Raw genomic sequence first — 21,481 nt, forward strand, 5'->3', positions numbered from 1 at the left:
TTAAATAAACTAATTAATTTCTATAAGGTTCAAATCTCAATCAAATGACCCCTAATTAACACATGTTAAACAACATTGCATGGTCATTACATACATCCGTTCAAAATCTTAATTAGGCCAATGGAATAACAAAGTATAATTTAATTAAATCATGATAATTAAATCTCTAACTTATAAAGTAACTTCAAATGGTCCCAAATTAATATATGCTAGTAAACAAGTCCTAGTCATTTCAAATATCAAGTTTAAAACTTAATTAAGCCAATGGAACCCTTAAATCGATTTTAATTAAAATCTCTAGATTTTCATACTCATCCAAATACTCCAACATTCAAGTATGTTAAAGAGCATGCCAAGACTTAATTTAATAGCCTATCACAAGTTAATTTCGTGCAAGGTACGGCCATGGGAATTTGTCTTTCACAAAAGAAAAATATTAAATAAAAGTTGCAATTCTTATTCAAATTACCCAAATTTAATATATGTCAACAATCATACCAAGGCCAAATTTACTAGCATGCTATACTTTAATTCTAAGTTATACACATCCTTGAGAATTAAATCCTATACAAGGAAAATAATTAAATTAAATTATAGGATTAATACAAAACATGCATACAAGTGGTATAAGCTTATAAAATCATCAATACAATATAAATAAAAGCCTAAGACATCCCCTACCTCAATTTGAGATGAAAATCTCAAAAGCCACCAAAATGAAACGACTCCGAATCCAACAATACTTCGGGGTTTTGTCGAGGACAACGCCGTGAACATTAAACACCAAAGAGGACCTACCAAAATCCTAACTTGACCTCAAACCCAAACTCAAAAATTAGCCAAAAACTAGATCTAATAAGGGGGAAAGATGCGTGTAATTAAGACAAACACAAAACGCAAAGGCACTGTGACTATTTAACAATGGGAAGAAGGTTTAATTGAGATAAGAAGGGTGGCAGCCCCCCTTAGGCTACCATGGCAGCTTTTGGTCGTGCATAAAGAGAGAGAAATATGACTTTTTAATTTTATAACTCCCTATTTATTGAAAAACCCTAAAAGTGCCCCAAAAGGGCCCTGCCGGGTCCGGAAAAATGGAATTTGAGTAGATGCGTTCAAACGGCAAAACTCTATGAACAAAAAAGAACTAAAATGAGAAAATATGAATAACAAAAGAAACAGTGTCGAAAACCGAGTCCCGATCAGAGAGATATGCCCCGAACAAGTTCGGCGGTAATTAGGGCCAAAAACCCTGAAACTGGAGAAAAACGACCAGAAGGAAATTCTAAGAGCACACAACTCGAAAAAATGTGAAAATGAATCCTATATGGAGATGCAAGCTCAAAACGAGACATTTTTGCAATAACTTTCATTAATTGCACAATCGCCCCTCCAAAAAGTGAAAACTACACTAATGACCCAAAATAAAAATATCTTTCAAAAATATTTTCTTCAAAATCCCTGAAATAAAATATCTTTAAAAGTTATTTACCAAAAACACCCCAAGAAAAGAAAAAGATTCTGAAAAACTATGCATCCATACCCCTATGGACACCGGGAGCAACCAGAGTACTTTACTGCAAAATTAAAGATACGCATTTCGTGGAGATCACTTAGAATGAAGATACGTGAAGTTAAAAACTAACTTCAAGCACGGAAAGTGAGGTTATGCCAAAAAGTGACAAACGGGGAAAAGACAAAATAGGGAAAAGGGCAAAAAGTGAATAGTGTCCAAAATGTAAAAATGTGGAAATGACTCGGTCCTTAAAGGAAGTTCTCAATCCAAGGGAAAGAGTCTCGAAAACCATTTATGAGCACTTGAGACGACTCTAAGTGTCGAGAAATGGAACTCGGAAAAAAAAATTAAACAAAAAAAATTTATCCGTAAAATTTGAGAAAAAGGAAAGGGAGGAAAATGACTGGGTCATTACATTTTCAAGTGAGGACTTATTTGATTTCTGATTTTGTTAAGCCTATCTAAACATTTTCAAGTTCAATAACCTAATTTTCATGTATGCAAGGATTGATGCCAATAAAATGTAGATAAAACAATTATCATCACACAAGTATATAAATGATTTTCTTAGACAAAACCACTTTAAAAGATTTGATTAACATTAAACGAAATAATATTAAGGGTCGACAATATGCCATAATATACTACTTTCATATAAATCATCAAAATCTATAATATAGACACTTTTACATCTATTAGCAACAAGTAACACATTAAAAACATCATACATTCAATTTTGTCAAGATAGATGTAAGAATAACTCTATTGTCCTTTTCACATAATTGATTTGTGTTTATAAATGTTGCTTAAGGTTTGCCCTTTTAATGTCAAATGGAAGTCAAAAGTGTTCATGGCCATTCTCTCTATATTGGTATCACAGGGGTATTTCAGTCATTATACTCTTGTGTATGTGTTTTTTTCTCCTCCCATATGCTGAAATACATTACAGAGTTTGCATATAACCTCTTACACATATAGATAAGTGTTGCAGCAATTACATGGCCATTGTGAGGGCAATTCTGGAATTTCAGTGTGCTATGATGGACTCTTTATAGTGTGTCACATGCACAGTGGTCCAAGTGACAAAAGAATGTACACAAAATTGCAATTCTTAGTTGTATGCTTCAATATTGTACAAATGTCTGATGAGGGCTGCAGAAAAGTTGCCTTTTAGTGACAAGCTAGGGCTGTACAAGGGGTATCTTGGTCCATTTACAGTATGTAAGGTCAAAATATTTCCTTATCTATGATTGGCCAATGATGGAATATACTTATCTACACTAGGGCAGCAGTGTGAGGGTATAAGTATGCTGTAATAGCAGCTGCAGAAAAGTGTGCACACAAAAAGGCCCTTTGAGCTACATTTTCAGCTGCTGTGCAAGAGGGTTCTCGAGACCAAAGAATAAATGAGGTTTTTTGGTATTTTGAATGTTAATGTTACCCGAGATTCAACCTTGAATTTAGTAAAAGATAAGTATCCCACAAACATTCATAGAGGGCTGAGAACAGTTTGATTTTCTAATGTAAACAAAAGGCTGTGAAGGTGAAGAATTACCTGTGGTGGTGTCTGGGGCTGGAACAAAGGTTGAGCATGTTTCTTTGAGGTGTTTACATTTGTAGAGGGCATTTAATCAACTACACAATGGCTAGTATCAGTTTTCATATCTCAAACCTACCTTAAATTTGATTTTCTGGTGCATAGCTTCTGATGAATTGTTTTAATGCTGATTACTTGTTATATTTGTTGAGGCTATTCTTTGAACAATTATAATTTATCATTATAAAGCTGTGTATACAAAGATTTGGACTGAAACTTGAGTGCACTTGAGTTTGAGCCCACAAACCAAACCTAACAGCCTTATTGAAACAAAAACAGCCTGCATAGAGTATTGGAAATTATTATAGTTGATATATATTGCTAGCACTGCTATGAAAACCTTCTGAGCATATATATATAACTGATTTGAGGTTAATGGAGTTGAGTTCAAGGCTGTAGATACACGAATTTCCAAAAATACCCTTTGACAGTAGAATTATGCAGAAACTGATTCTGAGTAGTTTTTGGGGCTGTAATTGATATGCTTGTTGTTGTGCTCTGCCCCTGAGTCTTTGTGTGAAGTTGAAATGGGTATGTGAGAGATTATTCCAGGCCTAAAACAATTCAAAATACCCACTGTAGCCTCAGAACAGTAGCTTCACAGTAGCCTAAAAACAGACCCTGTAGCAAGCTGTTTTATTGTTGTTTTAGTGCTGCAATGTGTTCATCTTGCTGTGGAAATTGAGAATATCATGTGAACAAGTGTATTTTGACTATTGAAGACTGGGGGAGTGAAGTTTGGGTTGTCCTTGAAGCTACATTACTAAAGTACCCTTTAAAGCTACAAAGCAAGGGTTTAATTGGGGTTTTGTTCATTCTGATATTTTAAATGTCATACCTTACTGTTTTAATTGTTCTTATTATAACGAACTAGGTTTTATTAAACCCGATGCGTCAATGGTGACCCGAAAGTTGACCCGGTAACAGATCCCGATGCGGAAGCAAGAAACAAGAAAATGGTCTCCCAAGGCACAACACACCTCTAAGACCCTAAGATGACCTTCCATGAGGTCACGGAACTTAAAGAAAACTAACGTGAAAGTAAAAGATCAGAAATATGACAAATAAGCCACCAGGGGCAAAATAGTCATTTCTAAAAATTATGGATTCGAGTGCCACCAAGCACACCGTTGGAAATACAACAAAAAAATAATCAAGATGGACTCAAGAATCGCATGATTCGGAGTCCGGAAAAAGGAGAAATGACATGACGAAGAAAAACGAGCACTTAAGACTAAAAGGGTAAACTGGTAATTATTCAGGAAGAACCGGGTGCAACCGAGCACACCGTTGGAAAGACAGCGAAAAATTAGTCAAGTACAAAAAAATTTTCACTCGATTTGGATTCCAAAAATGAGTGTTTGAAGTTGTGACGTCGTGGCGGCCCAACGAAGGCCATGGCATGCCCCATGCGCACCCGGTGCCCATGCCGGTGCCCCATTCGGCGTCCGATGGCATGTACCATGACATGCTAGGAAAGAGAAAAATTCAGCCAGAACTGAGAGCCGAAACGAGATCCGAAACGGATTTTTCTGAAAAAATACGAAGAAGAAACCCCCCTTAAAATCGAGTTTTCTACCCGACTACGCAGAAAGAAACGAAAAAAACTCACTGTAAAATCCCCAAAGGTAAAAAAGCTGCTACAAGATCTGAGATTGAAAACGGGTTACCAAACGAATTTTTATGGAAAAACACAACGAAAAAACCCCTTCCGAAATCAAATTTTCTACCCAGTTACGCGAGAGAAAATGAAAAAAAAAAAAAACTTGCTGCAAAATGGCCAAAATACCCTCCCAAGAAATCTGGTCAAGAAAGCTAAAAAGCTGCTAAAATGAAAACTGGAAGCTGAAACTTCACGAGGGATTTCCGGTATCAAGACGACATTTTCTGGAAAAACACAAAGAAGAAACCCCCCCCCCCCCCCTAAAATCACATTTTCTAAGTGACCATGTGAAGACCGGAATTTATTTCCCGAAGGAAAACCCCAGAATGCCCTAAAATTAGATTATGCAAGAAAATTGAAAAATGATTCCATAGGAGGCTCAAATCACAAAGGAATGGGTTTTTCCCGGAAACGATCATGCATGTAGACGTAAATGGTGATTTTGAGCGTGCAGGAATGGTCCGCGGCTCTCGAAAATGGCTGAGTCAAAGTCCAACCCAACGGCCAAAAAGGGGAAAATGAACTTGAAATGGAAAATATGGAAACCAAAATTAAGAAATGGTTTCAAATGACCGTTTGGCCCTTGGCCACACTCCATACAAGATAAATGAGACCTAGTGGAGGTGTCAGAACACACTTTACACCACCCGATTTGAAAATGAACCCTTAAAGGCTCAGTTTCTACTATTTTAGCCTAAAAATGCAATATGTGAATTCAAATGCAAAAATGAAAACTAAATGGTGTTTGCCCCTTGGCCACACCTCACATATGGCAAATGAATGCTAAAGGATGAATTACATACACAATGCATACACCGGTGCGAAAATGACATATTAAAACCCAAGTTTTCATGTTTTTCTCATTAAAGGCAAAATTCTACATTTTCAATATACATGGATTACAAATGAAGTTTGGACCTTGGCCATATATCATGTACATAGAATGAATACCAAAAAGTGTGCTTAAGCACATAATACAAGTTTGGAATCAAATATACACATTTGACAAAATGGCTACAAATGGCATTTCAAGCCAACCTTCACGAGAATGAAAATCTTCAAGTTCACAAATCATCCAAGCATAATGAGAATCTCAACATTGATTTCTGTACCTGAAAAATGTTCTCACTACGTGGGTGAGTAATATAAAGCTACTCGTAGAAGATGAGCATGCATCGACCTAGCATTTTACAATTTTATCACCTTATGGTGAAACATGTTAAAAGGGTTCATGCCACCTAACGTCTATATCAAAATGAGACTCAGGAAGTATCCTAAGCTACCTTAAAGTGTTTCTAGCATAAATCACATCTTTCATGTATTTCAACAACATAGAAACATGTTATACAAAGCAGCAAGATATAGATTCTCAAAGTCATCAACTTGAAACCTAAAATACGAAAACAACAAGAGTGGGTCATGCCACCTAACGTCTATGTTCAAAATGAATCTATAGGATCATTCCTAAATTACATTTGAACATCAAAATACAAATCATGATATCGATACAATTTAACCAACATTGGAACTTCCAATATAACACATAAAGCATGATTTCTCAAAGTTAACATCTTGCAACTTAAAATGGTAAATCAAACAAAGAACAACAAGTTACGATATCATCTAGTTATCAACTTGAAAAGAAATGCGAAATCAACCAAAGTAGATACTTGGACGTCACGTCAGATCAGACCGACACCATAGTTACTTTAGGGTTACTAGCCCATGGGAAACCTCCCTATGTGCGCACTAGACTATATAGAGGGACAATTCCCCGTACTAGAACCAAGTCCTAGCCGTAGCCAAACAACGACATCCCCAAGTTTCCAAAATCAACAAGTTGTGCAACAACGTATATATCAACATGTATATACAAGATATCAACTATCTATCAAGCACAACCAAATTTGGAAACACATACAATACATGTACTAAGTCCACAACTACTATGGCATGACAAATGTCGAATCTTCAATGTGTGATTCGTTACACGCTGTAACAATATCTTTCAACATTGAAAACATAAGCTCATGAATTTAAATATAACAACAATGTTATCAAATGCTCAAATGTAACCAAGTGAATACACAACAAGTCCAAGTCCATGATTTAAACATAGAAACGACTTCCAAGACACAATTAAATCCATGGAGCAATTAGATAGAATTTAATTAAATAAACACAATTAAATTCTCTAGATTCCAATTCAATTCCAAATAACCTCAAATTAATACATATTAAAGGACATAGCATGGTCATCACCTATATCCATTCTAAAACTCAATTAGGTTGTTGGAGCAATAAAGTGGAATTTTAATTAAATCATGCTAATTTAAATCCCAAGGTTCTAAAGCAACTTCAAATGGTCCCAAATTACTATATGTTTGTAAACAAGTCATGGTCATTACAAATATCAAGTTAAAAAGTTAATTAAGCCAAGGGAACCATTAAATAGATTTTAATTAATCCTTTTAATTAAAATCTATGGATTTTCAAACTCATCTAAATGTTCTCAAATTAACATATATTAGGGAACATGCCAAGGCCTATTGTAATATCACATTACAAGTTTATTTCATGCAAGTTACATCTATGTAAATTTAACTTTCACCAAAGATAAATATTAAATAAAAGTTACAATTCTCATTCAAATGATTCCAATTTAATATATGTTAACAAGTATACCAAGGCCTAAATTACTAGCATGCCACACTTTAATTCCAAGTTGTATATCATCATGAGGATTAAATCTTAAACAAAGAAATTAATTAAAAGAAAGGTTTCAAAACCTAATCAAATATTCTAGATTTAATATATGTAAAAGTATATGGCATGCACATCAAGAATATCAAGTCGGAATTTCAAAAAAATGAATAGTGCACTTGGAGCAAATTAATTAATCAAATTAATTAATAATTACTTGATTTCAAAACATCTCCGATTACTTTCAATTTCACATATGTTGAAGAGTGTATTAAAGCCTAACATAATATGCTAACACATATTGATTTCAAGCTAGATAAGGCCACATGAATTAAATATTTATTCAAGAAAAATATTAAATAAAATCTTCATTACTTGTCCAAAAATTCTCAATTTAATATATGTCAATGACCATATCAAGGGGTAATATAATTCCATTCCACATGTTTAAACAAAGCTATAATCAACCGAAAAAATCAAATCCTTCACAAGAAAAATAAATAATAAAATCTCTAGATTTGTTACCAAAGCATGTAAATAAGCTGCATAAACATCACCAGCATGCAATATAACAAGAATAATAACCTATAACACCCCCTACCTCAACTTGAGATGAAAATTTCAAATCCCCACCGAAACGAAATGGCTCCAAATCCGACAATACTTCGGGGTTTTGTCGTGGACAACACGGTAAACAAGAATCCCAAGGAAGCCCCATGAAAATCACAACTTGACTTCAAACCTGAACTCAAGAAATGGTCAAAAATGGATTCTAATAAGGGGAAAAGGTAGAGCACGTCAAGGCGAACAATAAATGTTTAAGGCCGAAGATTTTCTACCAAGGAAATCAAGTGGAGGAGAAGAAAGAGTGAAGGCAGCCCTTTGGGCTCCCATGGCTGCCGGCCAAGAGGAGGAAGAAGGTCTAAAAATCTGATTTTAAAAATTAGGGCAACCTATTTATAGAAATCTCAAAAAGTGCCCCAAAAGGGCCCCGCAGGGTCCGGAAACGTGGAATTTGAGCAGACGCGCTCAAATGGCAAAACTCTGTGAACAAAAAAGATTCAAAATGATAAAATATAAACAACGGAAGAAACGGCATCAAAAACCAAGTCCCAAGCAGAGAGATATGTCCCGAACAAGTTCGGCTGCAACCGGGGTCAAAAACTCCGAAACTAGAGAAAAACGACTAGAAGGAAATTCTAAGACTACACGACTCGACGAAATGTGAAAATGAATCCCGTACGAGGATCCAGGCTCCAGATGAGGCATTTTGCAATAACTTTCGTTAATTGCACAATGGCCCCTACAAAAAGGGTTAACTGTGAAACTGCCCCAGAATGAAAATATCTTCCAAAAGATATTTTCTTAGATGCCCCTAAAATAAAATATCTTTAAAAGATATTTACGAAAAAGACCCCAAGAAAAGAAAAAGATTCTGAAGAATTGTGCATCTATGCCCCTATGGACACCAGGAGCAACCAGAGTACTTTCTTGTAAAAGTAAAGATATGTATTTCGAGAAAACCACTCAAGATGAAGGCACGTGAAGTCAAAAACTAACTCCGAGCACAAAAAGTGAGGTTGTGCCAAAAACTAACAAACGGAGATAAGACAGAATAGGGAAAAGGATGAAATAGGGAAAAGGACAAAAAGTGAATAGTGTCCGAAAAGTGAAAATGTGGAAATGACTCAGTCCTCAAAGGAAGTTGTCAATCCATACAAAAGATTCTCGGAAACCACTTCCAAGCACTCGAGATGACACTAAACGATGAGAAACCGAACTCAGAAAGGAAAATTAAACGGAAAAAAATTTATCCGTAAAATTTTAGAAAAAGGGAAAGGGAGGAAATGACTGGGTCATTACACTTATCAACTGAGCAAGTGTTCTTTATATATTACTGACTAAGGGTGTAAAGTTTGGTGTGCAATTGAGGCTGCATTACAGTATTACTATTGAGAGGCTATATTTGGGGTTTTTAAAGGAGTCAAGGCTATTCTATTTCTTTATTGCTTCATCTTGTTGATTTTATTGAGTTTCTTTCTCAAGCAAGTGTATTTAAGCCTGTGACAGCTGTGGAAGACATTTACAGGCTACTCTAATGGCTGCATTGTGAAGTGACTACTATACCCTTGAATTTAGGGTTTTTTCCTAGTGTGATTTACATTGTTCTACCTTGCTTTTCTTATTGAGGAATTCATTCAAGCAAGTGTATTTTGCTAAGACAAGGCTGTAGGAACCTAGCTTGAGCATCAAGTGAAGCTGCATTATGTTTTTACTGTTCTATCCTTTGATTGCAGAAAAGTGAAGACTTGGGTTTCACATTGTTCTACTTGAGGCTGCGTATTGCATTCTTTTATTATTGTTGTTGCAACTGAAGTAGTATGTACTTGGTGTATTGACACCTCATTCTATTATTGATTTGGCTACTGAGAACTTGTAAGTCCAAGCAGGGTTGCTTTGGACAGGGGGAGTGCATATGTGCTTATTGTTGAAGCTTGTGTGTGTGTAGAGGGAGTGAAAGTCAGTGTCCTAGTGAGTACAAGGTGGTTGGAAAGTGGAGCAGCTGAGTCAGTAACTACTTGCATACAACAAGTGTTGTTGATGAGCTAGTGTATGTGTATTGTTTGTGAAAGCTAGTGTCTATTCTGGTATAAGGGTGTGTGCAGAGAGTGAGACAGCTGAGTGTGTAACGAGATACATACAACTAGTGGAGGCTTTTATTGGCTGAGGCCAAGAACCAAGGTTTTTCCCTATTGTATATCTTGTGTCATGTTCATTATATGTGTTTGATTTGTTTGAACTGACTAATTTTAAAGAAGTTGAATCAGACCAATTCACCCCCCCCCCCCCTCTTGGTCCAATAATTGGTATCAGAGCCTTGGTCTGCTTAACCAAGGCATTAACAAGTCTGCAGAAAAGTTCTTGGAGTATAATGGAAGGTCTGTGTATTGATGATGCACCATGGTTTGATGGTACTTGTTATGAGGACTGGAAAATCAAGATGGAAGCTTATCTTATGTCTCAATCATATGATGTGTGGTACACTACCATCAAAGGAGTGACTGTGTCAAATGAAGAAGCAATGTCAAATGATGTAAAGGGAAGATATGCACTGTTTAGTGGTCTTAATTTCCAGGATCTTATTAAGGTTAAAGACTGCAAGTCATCCAAAGATGTGTGGGACACTCTTGGGGCATTCTATGATCTCATTGAAGATTTCAAAACATCTCAGACAGTTTGTATTTAAGGAGATAAGGTTGAGCAAAGGCCTTATCTTGAATCTTTCAAGACTAATCTTTCAATTCCACTTTCCTTTTCACTCATTATTTTCAACATGGTAAAGGCTATGTCAAAGAAGAATGATGTTCACTCTAGGTCTGTGAGACCTAAAATTGACAAAGGATTCTCCACTCTCTGCATTACTTCCTATACATTCAGGCCAACAGATTTCTTGAGAAGTTATAGGTTGTACAGAAATGTGTACTTGTGTTGCTCAATCTCTCTCAACTCAAGAAGAAAAAGACCCTTCAAGCATACTCATTGTGCTACTAGTATTTCACCTTCTCTCCCAAATAATAATAGACCTTACTTCACAATCAGTCCTTTGATTCATCCTAGATTATCCTCTGGTCCTGTTATAAATAGATTTGAAATGCACTGGTGTCTTGAATTCAAAGACATGAAACACTTTCTTAAGCTCATAATGATGAAGTGCAATTTAAAGTTCCTTGAAGATAACATCTCTAGTTCTTTATCTGATTCTCAGCTCTTTAGTCTCTATAATGTTAATGTTCAGCATTTATGGTTAAAAAGTTCTCTTATTGAAAGCTAAAGACCACCTCCACTTAGAGACAAAGTGGTCCATTACTCTGATGAAGAAATGACTGAATTACTGCAGTGTAACCTCAAATGCCTCAAAGCTAATAACACTGGTCTTTTCTCAGATTCTCAGCTCTCCATTCACTTAAGTTTTACTACTCAATATTTGTGGTTAAGTAGTCTCCTTGATATCTCAAAATGCATTATTATTGAAGGGCTAAGACCTCCTCCATTCAGAGATAAGGTTTCTCACTTCACACGGGCTGAAATATATTTGCTTTGATACTTTACAACTGCTGGAAACAGGTTTTATCTCACATTCTCAATTCTGTGAACTTTTGGTATCTCTATTCCTATGACAGTTCATGTTTTATGGAGTAAGATTTACACACTATGTATTTATGATCTAAGTATGTTGGATTAAATTGTTCAAGTCTAATCAAGTTGAGACTTGACCTGGGAAATGATCATCTTATGTTCAGATTTTGTATAATAGGGGTTTCAATTGTTTACAATCTGTGGTGTGATATGAAATTGTGTTACTATGCTGCCACCACTATGATATCCACTTGAGCATAATAAATGTATATTGGACCTGAGGTTTAGTGTGCACTACTGTGAAGTTTCCATGGTTGCCTCTATGAATTAAAATACTACAGATTTGAATGTGAAGACTATTTTATGCTGAAAATCTTCCTTGTCCTGGTACCACTATGTTCAATTCATATCTCTCATCATTTTAGCATATATGTTTTATCATTTCACAACTACTATGTGGATCTTCAAGTGCAAATCATTGTTGTTGTTAGTATTTGAATCTTAAAACCTGCTGTGTTAAGTGGTATCAGGTTAAGCTCTCTGTTCCTATTAATTCTGTATTATGAACCTTGAATGTGATTATTCTTCTAAGAGTTAAGATTACATTGTCTGAGCATATGTTGTTTGTTGATTCCAAGCTGTCCATGTTGAAATTTAGCTTGAGAAAAGACTTGTTCAAATTCTAATTATATGAACCACACAAGCTTGAGTTTCACGTGTTCACAAGGCTGTTTTGAGGGTTGATAGTGCAATACATTGATGTGCCGAGTGTATCTCTCTTTTGAGTATGCTTAGATAGTCAATATACATTTGTAAGTACCAAAATCTAGGGCTGCACAGTTGGTGAAATACCTAGCTTAACCTTATATCAGTGCTACTGCAGAATCAATGTAGAGAATTATGTTAAACAGAATTATGATTTTCTTCAACTATGTCTTGATTGTTGGCTATCTAAGAGAGGTTTGCTAGTTCATGTCTATTGAAGTCCTGCTCAACTCACAATTCAACAGAATTTTATGGTTCTCTTTTGAAGTCACTAAACTTATTGAAGTAAAGAGGTTGAATTGTCTAAATACTATTCTCTCTCTGCTGTGTGTTTAACCTCCTTATTCTGAGAATGAGTTTTCAACTGTCACTGGAGTATACGAACAAAGCTATGTGACAATGCTATTAAGAATTCTCATTACTGCCCCTTAAAGAACAATATTTCTGCAAAATCTATGTTGAAGACTATTTCAAACAGAATTTTGATCTTTCCACTGCTGAGCATTGATTGTTGGTGACATTCAAAGTTTGAATGACCTTCAAAGTGTTTTCTGCCTAGTTTTCCTACTGAATTTTTTACATATTGACCCTCTTTTTGCTGGTATTCTCTCTTGAGCATGTGTTATTTGAAGACGGATAGTTCACTCCTCTTGAAGTTGAAGTAATTCTCATGTGTTGATTTGAACTCTGTGTATGCCATTGAAAAGCCTGGTTTGAAACTTCTCTCAGAATTACATGTTGAAGTTCAAGTCTTTATCTACTCTTCATTTTCCCCTTTACTCTTTTGACTTCAATGTCAAAAAGGGGGAGAATTCTTGGGGTTTTGACATTAAAGGCAAAAGAGGGAGATTGTTGGTTGAGGCTTGCCCTTTTAATGTCAAATGGAAGTCAAAAGTGTTCATGGCCAATCTCTCTATATTGGTATCACAGGGGTATTTCAGTCATTATACTCTTGTGCGTGTGTGTGTTTTTCTCCTCCCATATGCTGAAATACATTACAGAGTTTGCATTCAAGCACTTACACACATAGACAAGTGTTGCAGCAATTACATGGCCATTGTGAGGGCAATTCTAGAATTTCAGTGTGCTATGATGGACTCTCTATAGTGTGTCATGTGCTGTGACGGCCCAAGTTTCTCCAACCCGGTGCGTCAACGGTGAACCAAAAGATGACCCTAAAGTGGATCCGAAATGCGGAAGCAAAACTAGAATGAAAGGTCAAATAGTACCCTATGGCACCAATGACAACCAAAGGAACAAGATCTAGTTCAAACAAGACCAAGTACACCACTAAATGGCTCAGACAAGATCAACCATGTTCTGTGGGAACAACAAACAAAACGAACCAGCCGAAACAAATGACCAAGCGAAAACCACAAAACAGCTCCATTTCAGTCGACCGAAATGGAGCTTCAGTCTGCCGAAATGGACCAAGAAAAGAAGGAGATGAACCTTCACTTCAGTCAGCCAAAATGACAAACCGGTCGACTGAAATAAGCCTCGAAGTGCAAAAGGCTACTGGAATTGGACTTTGTGCTGAACAATTGAAATTCGAGGAGGTTCGGTCGACCAAAACAACCCACTGGTCGACCGAAATAGGTTGAAATACTGAGAATGAACCTGCTATGCACAATTTCTGAAAATGGATCTTATGTTTTCATTTGAATCCCCCATAGCATGATCAATTTGCATTATGTGCAAGTGTGTGATGATATGAACATCCACGCAAGTGAAAAATAACATTTTAAACATGTTGCAATGGCCCAAGGCCCTATTACAATTCATTTACAACATTTGACATGTCAACTCTCCAAGTTATAAAAATTACATTTCATAAGCAAAACTAAACATGCCAACACTTGCATGTAAACAAGAATACTTCTAAAGAGACTTCAACTCTGTAATTCACCCAAAGCGAGTGCAAAACTCCAATCTCGAATCCTGTACCTGAAATATGCCCCAGTAACGTAGGGGTGAGCAACATAAAGCTACTCGTAGGAAATGAGCACGCATCGACCTACGTTTTACAAGTTTGCTTGATTTAATCATTGTGGTTCATTCCACCTACCGTCTATGTCAATGTGAGACCCAAGGAGCATCCTAAGCTACCTAAGATTATTTCTAGCATAAATCACATCATTCATGCTTTTCAAACAAATAAGAGCATGTTATTCAAAGTAACAAAACATAGATTCTCAAGGTCATCAATTTGAAATCTAAAATGCGAAAGCGACAAAAGTGGTCATACCACCTAACGTCTATGTTCCAAATGAATCTATGGGATCATTCCTAAGCTACATTTGAACAACAAGGTACAAATCACAATATCTACTCAATTAACCAACATAGAAGCATACGACACAAGTATCAAGATATAGATTCTCTAAGTTATCAACTTGAAATCTAAAATTGTGAAAACAACTAAATATAAAAATTTAGTGTGGATGTACTTAACAACATCAAATTGCCAACAAACAAAACCACAACTAATACCTCCCGCACTAAAGCAGAACTTTAGCCATATCACAGTAACAATGTCCCAAGACTCCAAAATAATCAAATAAGTTCACAACTTATACGTAATTTATATAATGCACTAAGTCACCTTCCATGCACAAGTAGATTGTATCCACACAATACATACTCTAAATCCACAACTACTATAGGATGACAATGTCGAATCTTCAAAGTGCGATTCATTACACGCTATAACAATATAATCCAATATTGAAAACATAAACTAATAAATTCATTATAAGTCAAAAGTCATGCTTTAAACATACTATCAATGTCAAATATATGAGTTAATCAATAATACAATAGAAACAGAATTTAATCAATAAACTAATTAAATTCCCTAGGTTTCAAATCTCAATCAAATGGCCTCCAATTAATACATGATAACAATATAGCATGGTCATTACATACACCACATCAAAACTCGATTAGGCCATAAGAACAATAAAGTGGAATTTAATTAAATCATGATAATCAAATCCCTAACTTCTAAAACAACATCAAATGGTTCCAAATTAACATATGCTAGAACATGAGTCATAGTTATCACAAATATTAAGTTAAACACTTAATTTGGCCAATGGAACCCTTAATTAGATTTTAATTAATCATTTTAATTAAAATCTTTAGATTTTCATACTTGTCCAAATGCTCTCAAATTAAAGTATGTTAAACAACATGCTAAGACATAATTTAAAAGCATGTCACATGTCAATTTCATGCAAGGCATGGCCATGGGATTTAATCTTTCATAAAAGATAAATATTAAATAAAAAGTGCAATTCTCATTCAATTAATCCCAATTTAATATATGTTAACAAACATATTAAAACATAATTTATCATCATGCCACAATTCAAATCTAAGCCATATACACCTTTGAATTTTAAATCTTATACAAAGAAAAAAAAAATACTAATTTTCTAAATTTGATACAAGGCATATATATACGTTGTATAATCATGGGAAACACTTAATACAACACACAAACAATGCTAAAACATTCCCTACCTCAATTTGAGATGAAAATCTCAAAAGCCATCAAAATGGAACGGCTCCGAATCCGACGAAACTACTAGATTTTGTCGGGGACAACACGATGATCATAACCCCCAAGGAAGCCCCATCAAAATCACAACTTGACTTTAAACCCGAACTTGAAAAATGGTCAGATATGGGTTCCAATAAGGGTAAAAGATGCGCACCGCCAAGACGAGCAACAAACAATAAGGCACTACTATGTTTTAACAAAGGAATGAAGCTCAAAAGAGGAGAGAGAAGGTGGCAGCCTCCTTTAGGCTGCCATGGGAGCTTCAGGTCGTGCAAGAGGTGTGGGGAAGATGAAAAATGAAATATTTCATCCCCCTTTTATAGAAATCTCAAAAAGTGCCTCGAACGGGCCCCGCCGAGTCCGAAAAAGTAAAATTTGAGCAGACGCGTTCAAATGGCAAAACTCTGTGAACAAAAAAGATTCAAAATGAGAAAATATGAACAACGGAAGAAATGACGTCGAAAACTGAGTCTCGACCAGAAAGTTATGCCTCAAACAAGTTTGGTACTAACTAGGACCAGAAACCCTGAAACTAAAAAATAACGACCAGGAGGAAATCCCAAGAGTACACGACTCAATGAAAAGTGAAAATGAATCACGTACGAGGATCCAGGTCCAAAACAAGGCATTTAGCATTAACTTTCACTAATTGCACATTGGCCCCCCTAAAAAGTGAAAACTGCACAACTGGCCCAGAATGAAAATATCTTCAAAAAATATTTTCTTAAAAACCCCTGAAATAAAATATCTTCAAAATATATTTACGAAAAACACCCAAAAAAAAAAAAAATAATAATTCCAAAGAACTATGCATCCATGCCCCTATGGACACTAGGAGCAACCAAAGTACTTTTTTACAAAAGTAAAGATATGTATTTCATGGAAACCACTCAAGATGAAGATATGTGAAGTCAAAAACCAACTCCGAACACAAGAAGTGTGGTTATGCCAACAAAGTGCGTGGAAAAGACAAAATAGGAAAAAAAGACGAAATAGGGAAAAGGACGAAAAGTGAATAGTGTCCAAAAAGTGAAAATATGGAAATGACTCGGTCCTCAAAGGAAGTTGTCAATCCAAAGAAAAGAGTCTCAGAAATCATTCCAGAGCACTCAAGATGACACTAATCAACGAGAAACCAAACTCCGAAAGGAAGGACAACGGAAAAAAAATTATCCGTGAAAAATCCAGGTCATTACAACCTTCCCACCTTAAAGGGATTTCGTCCCCGAAATCCAACCCCAACAAAACAAAAAGGTGAAACCAGGATAACTACAGAATACATCTCTGAGTATCCCTCACAACATGCTACATAAGCAAACCCAAACTGAAAGACAACGCACAGACCAATGTCATTCGCACCCACGTGTTCATGACAGGAGCACCTCTCAAAAGAAAAATGACTACATAGCCACATGACAAGTCAAAACTCACACACATAACCCAAGGTCAGACAAAGGAATGGAAGATAACAACTGTAAACATTCCTCCCGATGAACCATCAAACGAACTCCTAAAATAACCATGTATCAAATCAGGGTACCGAATAAGGACAACATGACAGTACGAATAGTGACCAGAACCCGCCCACGACATACTCAAATGTGTGGTAGCAATGACAGTACCTAGTGCCTGCCCACACTTACTCGTCAGTAAGGTAGCATCGACGGCAACTAGCACTCGCCCACAACACACAATTTGTACGGTAGCATGACAATATAAGACACTAATTCATAACCTGCCCCCCATTAAGTTTACCCATGAACCTCTCGATACCAATGACATCAATGTTATAAATCATCACTACCAAAAGCAATTCGGTAACCCGACATCCCGCAAGAGTTGAGACATGGTGCAAAGACGTCGACATCCTGGCTATTCTCAAAATCTTGACGACAATGCTACAGGTACCTTCTAGCTTAAGGTCTCAAATCCTCAATACAACAAAACCGACTACTCCAACGTCTCAAAATACTTGCATTAATAACATCAATCAATAATCTAAAGCCTGACAAGCAATCCAAACCTCCAGAAACCAAGACAAACCTCACCATAAGACATCTCATCGAAAGTCCTACATATCTCTCTGAAACAGATCAACTACAAACTACACTTTGATCATACCTCGAATCCACATCCCTATCATGGATAACTAAATCCTCGAAATACAAGTCCACTACATGGCACACATATCAAAATCTCAACAATCAAAATCACCAAATGAGTCTCTCAAAACCGTACATGGAAACACCAAGTTAAATCAAAATTCCACAATTTCCATCGATCCACAATCAATCACTGGAACTATGATTCCTCAAAACTATGCCTAGTCATAACTAGGACAAGAAAACTTAACAAACAAGTCACATCCAACAGCAATCCTCCAAAATTCCTCCTAAGAGTCAACCACCTCCAGGTTTCCAAAACGGAAACAAGTCTCCAAAAGACATTCTTAAAAGAGCATCGAGCTCACCTCTCGGATCAAACAATCCTCAATGATGTGGACATAAGTCCTCGAAAAATGACCTCACACCGATCAACTCACTCTGAGCACCACAACTCTGCCAACAACCACGGCAAAAACTCCCCAAGGAAAGACACGAAGAAAGGAAACCACCAGTCCTAAGAAGGACAACACCACGAATCCATCTCTGAAATGAAAGACAACAAGGTCAAAGACTCCACCCCTACATGGAAGTAAGTCGACCAAAATCCATCAAATCCTCACCAAGGACTTAAGACAACAGTAGTGATCCTCACGGACCAACCAACCTCAAAACAGTGCACAACACAACGAAGAGAAGAGACTCACTCCTTGTGAAGTCCTTTACTCGAACCAAGAAAAGAGAAGAAACCCTATCCTCCCTCTGATGTCGATATGACAAACACAGAAATGGAGCATCCTTCCCACTTTAGGGAAGTGGACAGCTCAAGACAAAACAAATGTGACAACTCCTCTACAAGGAATTTCACAACGAAACCCTTACGGAAACCCACACAGACACTACGTGCTGCCGAGGGGAAAATAAAAAGGAAAACCAAACCTGGAAGCCATGCATATGACAAGGAATGCAACTACCAGAAAGAAAATCTACTCACATAGATAAAATCAAAGGTATATGCAACACGTCACCACGTAAGCATAAAAGCATGTCATAAAATTACAGTAATAACATGGCATCTCTAAGCATATAAAGAAGGCATGCTAATGCCATACAACAAGAAGGCAAATGTGGATAAACCTCCACCTACTCATACATCACAATAACATAAGTCATACTACTAACATGATAGGAAGCGAAACTGCATAAGACAAATGATGCAACAATGAACCCTATGGACATCGTGTCCTAGAGTGTCTAAGAAAATAAAGGACAATTCCTAGTCATAAACTGTCTCCAAAACCAATGCGACAACAACCTGTCTCCAAACAAACGTGAGCCCTTACCACAACGGTAAGACTCTAACAATCCATCTCTGAAACTAGAGGTGACACTACAAGTGACACTAACAGTGTAATGCTCTCTCTACCCGAAACGTTAATCAATCGACTTGATCCCAAAAGCGTCATCACGCAAGAACTCCTCAAAGAAAAAAAAAGGCAACTATAGCCATACTAACAACAACCAAATCAATCACTACAACTGATCCTCAAAATAACCATCATCATCATCGATCAAAAGGACAACGCCTATCAAAACAAAAACCAACCCTGATTCCATCTGAACTACACTTGCAGCTAGCCAGTACGATAGCATGACAGTGCCATGCACCCGCCCACAACGTACCCGCCTATGAAAAACGCAATCCCAGAGGAACCATTACGAACAATCAAGGATCCTAAGAGGTCTATAACCTCATAATGGCCCAAAACCAACAAATCCATCACTATGGTAACGCCAAACAATTCATCTCACGAGAGCCTAAACAAAAAGGTGACCATTCACCTACCTCAAAACCAATGCTAGGTCAACAACAACCTATACTACCACGAGACTATGACAACAATCACCATCAATCCTCAACTCGTGCCTCAATGACCAATCACGTGTCATGCCAAATATGCAACACAGTTATGCATATACAATTCTAATCTAGCACACATCATACATCATGCTCTTTACATTAGAATTAAAATAAGCTAAACATATAGTATACCACATACAGCACGTAAGCACATAAACATGTTATCAAACCAAAACATGTTATCATGAAGCATACAAACACATAGAGCATGGCAACAAAAGCATAATATGCACCCAAAACCCGTCGTCCAAGGTATTCAAACCAAGGAGCTCTAATACCACTTGTGACGGCCCAAGTTTTTCCAACCCGGTGCGTTAACGGTGAACCAAAACATGACCCTAAAGCAGATCCGAAATACGAAAGCAAAACTAAAATGAAAGGTCAAATAGTACCCTATGGCACCAATGACAACCAAAGGAACAAGGTCTAGTTCAAACTAGACCAACTTCACCACTAAATGGCTTCGACAAGATCAACCAAGTTCTATGGGAACAACAGACAAAACTAACCAGCTGAAACAAACGACCAAGCAAAAACCACAAAACAGCTCAATTTCGGTTGACCGAAATGGAGCTTCGGTCTACCGAAATGGACCAAGAAAAGAAGGAGATGAACCTTCACTTCGGTCGACCGAAATGACAAACTGGTCAAATGAAATAAGCCTCAAAGTGCAAAAGGCTACTGGAATTGGACTTTGTGCTGAACAATTGAAATTCGAGGAGGTTCAGTCGACCGAAACAACCCACCGGTCGATCGAAATAAGTTGAAATACTGAGAATGAACTTGCTATGCACAATTTCTAAAAATGGATCTTATGTTTTCATTTGAATCCCCCATAGCATGATCAATTTACATTATGTGCAAGTGTGTGATGATATGAACATCCACGCAAGTGAAAAATAACATTTTAAACATGTTACAATGGCCCAAGGCCCTATTACAATTCATTTACAACATTTTACATGTCAAATCTCCAAGTTATAAAAATTACATTTCATAAGCAAAACTAAACATGCCAACACTTGCATGTAAACACGAATACTTCTAAAGAGACTTCAACTCTGTAATTCACCCAAAGCAAGTGCAAAACTCCAATCTCTAATCCTGTACCTGAAATATGCCCCAGTAACGTAAGGACGAGCAACATAAAGCTACTCGTAGGAAATGAGCATGCATCGACTTACGTTATACAAGTTTGCATAATTTAATCATTGTGGTTCATTCCACCTAACGTCTATGTCAATGTGAGACCCAGGGAGCATCCTAAGCTACCTAAGATCATTTCTAGCATAAATTACATCATTCATGCTTTTCAAACAAAATAAGAGCATGCTATTCAAAGTAACAAAACATAGATTCTCAAGGTCATCAATTTGAAATCTAAAATGCGAAAGCGACAAAAATGGTCATACCACCTAACATCTATGTTCCAAATGAATCTATAGGATCATTCCTAAGCTACATTTGAACAACAAGGTACAAATCACAATATCTACTCAATTAACCAACATA

This window comes from Cornus florida, unplaced genomic scaffold (genome assembly GCF_030987335.1).
Source record: "Cornus florida cultivar Cherokee Brave unplaced genomic scaffold, ASM3098733v1 CherokeeBrave_3.0.0_Hap2_Chr04, whole genome shotgun sequence".
Taxonomy (NCBI): domain Eukaryota; kingdom Viridiplantae; phylum Streptophyta; class Magnoliopsida; order Cornales; family Cornaceae; genus Cornus; species Cornus florida.